The sequence below is a fragment of the Monopterus albus genome, unplaced genomic scaffold (assembly GCF_001952655.1).
Source record: "Monopterus albus unplaced genomic scaffold, M_albus_1.0 scaffold362.1, whole genome shotgun sequence".
NCBI lineage: Eukaryota > Metazoa > Chordata > Actinopteri > Synbranchiformes > Synbranchidae > Monopterus > Monopterus albus.
Genome location: NW_018128242.1, coordinates 271,300 through 278,099, shown reverse-complemented (window position 1 = coordinate 278,099; position 6,800 = coordinate 271,300). Strand labels below are relative to the sequence as shown.

General features: G+C 45.2%; 1 protein-coding gene across 1 annotated transcript in view; it reads left to right on the top strand.

The window, feature by feature from the left end:
- Window positions 1-6,800, top strand: part of LOC109951063 (traf2 and NCK-interacting protein kinase-like) — a 107,777-nt gene that overhangs the window by 21,491 nt on the left and 79,486 nt on the right.

Genomic DNA, 6,800 nt, shown 5'->3' with positions numbered 1-6,800 from the left:
TGTGTGTGTCTGTTGGTTAAGTGGTGTGTAGCTAAAAACATTCTCACACGACCTCTAGTAACATGTCGTGTCTTAAACATAAGAACATATTATGGCTAAGGCTACAGTTATACACGTCATAATAATAATATTAAACACCCTGTCTGCTGACAGTCATCAACTCTTCTCTCTAGTTATCCTTGACTAGATGTACCCTGTAGAAACTCATAAGCATGACTAAGCATTTAACAGTCTAACTAGACATCCTATCTCCACTAAACATTTCTAATACATAAAGTATCTATCCAATATCTATCTGACTAAAAATATCTAACAAGGTTAAGAATATGAGGCTCATCTGGATGTGGGGTCTGAGATGCATTTCTGTGCCTTAAGCTGCTTCAAAACGACGTTCTACCTTTTTCTATCAGCAGTCATCCTCCTCCTCACCTGCCACCTCCCTCTGTTCTTGTTCTGTCACTATCTTTATCTCTCCCTTGCTGCATTCAGGTGCTGCCTTAATACAGCTTCCTCATGGTTACTTGATTCTGTCCTAATCTCACACACACAAACCCAGACTGTGTCACCTTTGGCAGATTGGCCGGCAGTCAGTGTTGGAAGAACAGAAATAGCAGAACAAAGCCTGTATCTCTTCCTGTCATCTCCACTGTTTTATCTGCCTCAGCTTTTATTGCTCCATCCTGGTCTGTCGATGCCATTTGTCATCCAGTCACAGCAATACTTAACACACTTAACCTGAGAGCCAGGAATCCGGATTTTTGACTTGTCTGAATGAGAACATTGCTGAGTAATGCCAAGGAGCCCCATAAATATTCAGCATGGCTATACAGTGCCTTGCGAAAGTATTCGGCCCCCTTGAACTTTGCGACCTTTTGCCACATTTCAGGCTTCAAACATAAAGATATAAAACTGTAATTTTTTGTGAAGAATCAACAACAAGTGGGACACAATCATGAAGTGGAACGAAATTTATTGGATATTTCAAACTTTTCTAACAAATAAAAAACTGAAAAATTGGCCGTGCAAAATTATTCAGCCCCCTAATGATGATAAATAGAATCCACCTGTGTGTAATCAAGTCTCCGTATAAATGCACCTGCACTGTGATAGTCTCAGAGGTCCGTTTAAAGCGCAGAGAGCATCATGAAGAACAAGGAACACACCAGGCAGGTCCGAGATACTGTTGTGGAGAAGTTTAAAGCCGGATTTGGATACAAAAAGATTTCCCAAGCTTTAAACATCCCAAGGAGCACTGTGCAAGTGATAATATTGAAATGGAAGGAGTATCAGACCACTGCAAATCTACCAAGACCTGGCTGTCCCTCTAAACTTTCAGCTCATACAAGGAGAAGACTGATCAGAGATGCAGCCAAGAGGCCCATGATCACTCTGGATGAACTGCAGAGATCTACAGCTGAGGTGGGAGACTCTGTCCATAGGACAACAATCAGTCGTATACTGCACAAATCTGGCCTTTATGGAAGAGTGGCAAGAAGAAAGCCATTTCTTAAAGATATCCATAAAAAGTGTCGTTTAAAGTTTGCCACAAGCCACCTGGGAGACACACCAAACATGTGGAAGAAGGTGCTCTGGTCAGATGAAACCAAAATCGAACTTTTTGGCAACAATGCAAAACGTTATGTTTGGCGTAAAAGCAACACAGCTCATCACCCTGAACACACCATCCCCACTGTCAAACATGGTGGTGGCAGCATCATGGTTTGGGCCTGCTTTTCTTCAGCAGGGACAGGGAAGATGGTTCAAATTGATGGGAAGATGGATGGAGCCAAATACAGGACCATTCTGGATGGAAACCTGATGGAGTCTGCAAAAGACCTGAGACTGGGACGGAGATTTGTCTTCCAACAAGGCAATGATCCAAAACATAAAGCAAAATCTACAATGGAATGGTTCACAAATAAACATATCCAGGTGTTAGAATGGCCAAGTCAAAGTCCAGACCTGAATCCAATCGAGAATCTGTGGAAAGAACTGAAAACTGCTGTTCACAAACGCTCTCTATCCAACCTCACTGAGCTCGAGCTGTTTTGCAAGGCGGAATGGGCAAAAATTTCAGTCTCTTGATGTGCAAAACTGATAGAGACATACCCCAAGTGACTTACAGCTGTAATCGCAGCAAAAGGTGGCGCTACAAAGTATTAACTTAAGGGGGCTGAATAATTTTGCACGGCCAATTTTTCAGTTTTTTATTTGTTAGAAAAGTTTGAAATATCCAATAAATTTTGTTCCACTTCATGATTGTGTCCCACTTGTTGTTGATTCTTCACAAAAAATTACAGTTTTATATCTTTATGTTTGAAGCCTGAAATGTGGCAAAAGGTCGCAAAGTTCAAGGGGGCCGAATACTTTCGCAAGGCACTGTACCTGTAAAGACTTGGTCCTGCCCTTTGCTATGCAAAGTTGGTGACCTATGTAGTAAGCCCTGAAGACAACACAGTAAGGGTCCCCGAAGGGTAAATATTTATAACCTTTAGCAAGTACCAGCTGTGTTCACTGTGACTTAAAGAGACTGACACCGGTCAGGACTAGTCCAAACGTGGCTGAAACAAAGACCAGGCCAGCCACACGTCTCTACAAATGATCTGGCCCCATTATGACTTTGACATTTAGTTTTTTGTTGAAAAATATTGACAATTACTGAATGGACTTAGTGCTACTGATAGGTACTGATTTTCAGAGGATGAACTGCAAAAACTTTCATCCAGTGCCAACACCAGGCAAAATGACAGCGGACCTGTGATTGTTTTGATTCAGATCTATGGATACAATGGGGAGCACAACACTGCAGCATATTGACTTGAAGAGAATGAAGTTTAGACTGAAACAGAATGTCACATCACTACTTAACAAGCAGATAGTGTCCCTATAGCCACTTTAAGGGGAAATACAGCAGGTGACTGCTGTTATCCTTTAAGGCCTTCCGCACTACTCGCTCGTTCCTGCACTTAAAGCCGCTGCTGCTGCTACATCATGACTGACCGAGAGAGAGAGAACAGGTGGACTGAAACAGGAGAGAGAGATGAGACACATACAAAGAGAGGCAGATAGAAAGATGAAAAAAGAGAAGAAGAGACTTTCTGTGCTCTGAGGTGGTTTCAGCTTGTCTGATAGTTCCGGCGCTGACAGCGATGGCGACTGTGCACAGACTGGAGTGTATTTGAGACTGCAGTTACAGACCTGGATGAATTCACTGACACTGTGACATCCTATATCAGTTTCTGTGAGGATGTGTGAGTGCCCAAAAAGTCCTCCTGCACATACAACATCAACAAGCCCTGGTTTACAGCAAGACTCAAGCAGCTTTGCCATGCCAAAGAGGAGGCTTACAGAAGTGGGGACAGAACTCTGTACAGCCAGGCAAGGAACACACTGACAAGAGAGATCAGAGCAGCAAAGAGGAGCTACTCTGAAAACACTGAAAGCTCAGATTTCAGCCAATGACCCCTCGTCTGTGTGGGGGAGCCTGAAAACCATCACTGGCTATAGAAAACCATCCCCCTCTACTGTGGAGGACCATCAACTGGCAGACGACCTGAATGTATTCTACTGCAGGTTTGACAATCAACACTCCCCTCTAATGATCTGTGAAAAGGATGTGTGTGGCCTCTTTAAAAGACAAAAGATCAGAAAGGCACCAGGCCCAGATGGTGTGACCCCCCTCCTGCTTGAAAGTGTGTGCTGATCAGCTGGCCCCCATCTTCACACTTATCTTCAACAGGTCACTGGGGCTGTGTGAAGTTCCCTCCGGCTTCAAACGCTCCACCATCATTCCAGTTCCCAAGAAACCCTCCATCAGTGGACTGAACGACTACAGACCTGTTGCCCTGACATCTGTAGTTATGAAGTGCTTTGAAAGACTGGTGTCGGCCTACCTGAAGGACATCATAAAGCCTCTGCTGGACCCCCTGCAGGACCCCATGCAGTTTGCCTACCGGGCAAACAGGTCAGTGGACGATGCAGTGAACATGGCAGTGCATTACATCCTGCAACACCTCGACTCCCCGGGGACCTATGCACAGGCCCTCTTTGTGGACTTCAGCTCAGCGTTCAACACCGTCATCCCAGACATCCTCCACTCCAAACTGACCCAGCTCACTGTGCCTGCCCCCACCTGTCAGTGGATTACTAGCTTTCTGAGAGACAGGGAGCAGCAGGTGAGGCTGGGGAAAACCACATCCAGCACCCGGACAATAAGCACCCCCCAGGAATGTGTGCTCTCCCCTCTGCTGTTTTCACTCTACACCAACGACTGCATCTCGAAGGACCCCTCTGTCAAGCTCCTAAAGTTTGCTGATGACACAACGGTCATTGGTCTCATCCGAGACGGTGATGAGTCAGCCTACAGACGAGAGGTTGAGCAGCTGGTCCTGTGGTGTAGCCTCAACAACCTGGAGCTGAACACGCTCAAAACAGTGGAGATGACAGTGGACTTCAGGAAGAAACCTCATTTTGTTGTCTGCATTGTTTGCACTGGTTGTTGATGTTAATACTGCTATTCTGTTATATTACACAGCTATATATGTTGGGCTACTGTTGCACATTGAGAGCCGATGTACCTGAGTCAAATTCCTCGTGGGTCCAACACACCGGGCCAATAAATTGATTCTGATTGTGATTCTGATACATTCAGTGTCTGATGCAACACCGTGTAACACTGTGTGACTGTGTGTGTCTGTGTACATGTCTTTATTACACTGTGTGGACAATTTTTTTTGTCAGTGGCCCTGTCAGCATTTTAGTTGGGGCCTCACACCTTCAAAGAGCTGTATGATCTTTAAGACTTGGTTTTAGGGTTCAGGTTGGACTCGGTTTAGAGTTAAGGGAAGGGTTGGGGGTAGGAATCTAGGTCTAACAGTCAAGTTTAGGCTAAAGGTCTGGGGAATAGGGCTGGGTGACAGAAACTAAAAATTTCTGTATGTCAGGATATTTAATTGTATTCTTGCGATAACAATACAAATGAAAATAGCACTAACATTTGCTTTTTTCTCACAAGTCACCTGTGCAAACAGTTTCCAAACTGTTAAAGTTATGATTGATCATTATTAAATACTAAATTGCAACTATTAAGTCGGCTAAAAAAAATACAATATCAGTTTTATTCACAAATCCCTCCTTGTCAACATCATGGGCCCTACCAAGCAGCAGTCTGTCAACTTCGCGCCAAATTATACTGGTGGACGGTATGATACGCAGCAGCACAGCCCTGCTAGAGAATCCATTGTGTGAATGACAGTCCTCACAACTATAGTAAACACAATTCTGTGTGTGAATCTGAGCAACGCACATGTGCAAGTGACCCAGAGTGTGAAATATCAACGCTTCCTAACACACACACATAAATGCACGTGCTGCCATCACTTTGCCTCTGCCAACCCCCCGTTTGTTGCCCTCACTGAACAACCTGCCAGGCCTGTTGCTAGGTTACCAGGAGGAAGTAGTCTGGGTGATGGAGCTGGGGGTGTGGAGGGGAGGGCCGGCGCTGCTGAGGCATATACATTTTCACAGTCTTGCTTTAACAGCTGTGATGCTGACCCCTGAGTCTGGAGGAGGAGAAGTGCAGTTTGACTTCTACGGGTTCACCCCCCCTGGTGTCCAACCTACGGGTCAGGGGCTCTCCAAGATGCCACAAGAGGAATCTGAGGGGACGCAGGATGGGAAAAGAGAAATATCTTTTATTTCTTGTGAAATTTTGACCATTCAGAGATAATATCAGCAGTTTACAGAGAGTCTAAGAAGAAAAACAGGAAAATGATATTAAGGCAAAACACAAAGGCTGTGTTTAAAAATTCTTTTTATGAATGAAGTAAATCACACCTACGCAAACCGTGCATAGGTGTGCGTGAAGTGCACACATTCTGCGTTAATACATAACAAGTTTGTGTGTGGGGACAAAGGCATGCGCATGGTTTTTGTGTGTACACATCGTTTATGCGTCTGGCCCCTGGTCTCTCTGGTTCCCGGACTGTCAGCCTCTCTGCTGGCTGAAGCTGTGGTGAATGCAGGGTTTTTAAGCAGCTTTACTGTAAGAAAGGCAGTTTTAGGTACATCATAATTGTCAGGTTTGCTCGGCTGTACCTGCCTCCCTGTCTTGGTTTCACGGTCTCAGTTCACTCCACTTTGCACACCTGCCACACATTCCTTGATTACACCAGCTGCATTCACTTAGTCCTTCACCCTACTTAAGCCCAGCTCACATACTTTTCCCTTACCAGTTCGTCGATGCTCTCAGGCTGACAACCAGGGCCACTCTCTTCTTCGTCTCCGTTTGTGTTTTGATATCCAGTTTTTGTTTTCCTCGCGTCTACCCACTCTGTTACTCCTCTCTACCATCACCACAGACAGTTACCTCCGGACCATTACTCCTCACCGCCCTTCCAGTCTCCACCAGCCAGGGGGGTACACAGTCGTCAGACTCCATCTGCTCCCTGCCTGTTTTCTACTCTGTCTCCCCAGCTGCTCTCCACCTCCACCGGCCAGCCCGGGAGTGACCCTAGCATCTGCAGTTAAGCTTACCTCATCTCTTCCTTCCATGGACTGTTTGCTAGCTGATCGACACTCGGCTATACAATTACTTATTTCTGTTTAGTCTTTCTTCTCACTGCCACTGTATATAGTTTGTATAGCACCAATAAATTCACTTGCACTGAAATCAGCCATCTGGGTCCGCTTTTTTTTGCACACTCACCCTCCAGTGAGCGAGTGTTCCTAACAATAATTTAACGTGAGAAACAAATGGAAGAGGAGGAAGCAAAGCCGCTGAAGCACCGGTGCAGCAGGTA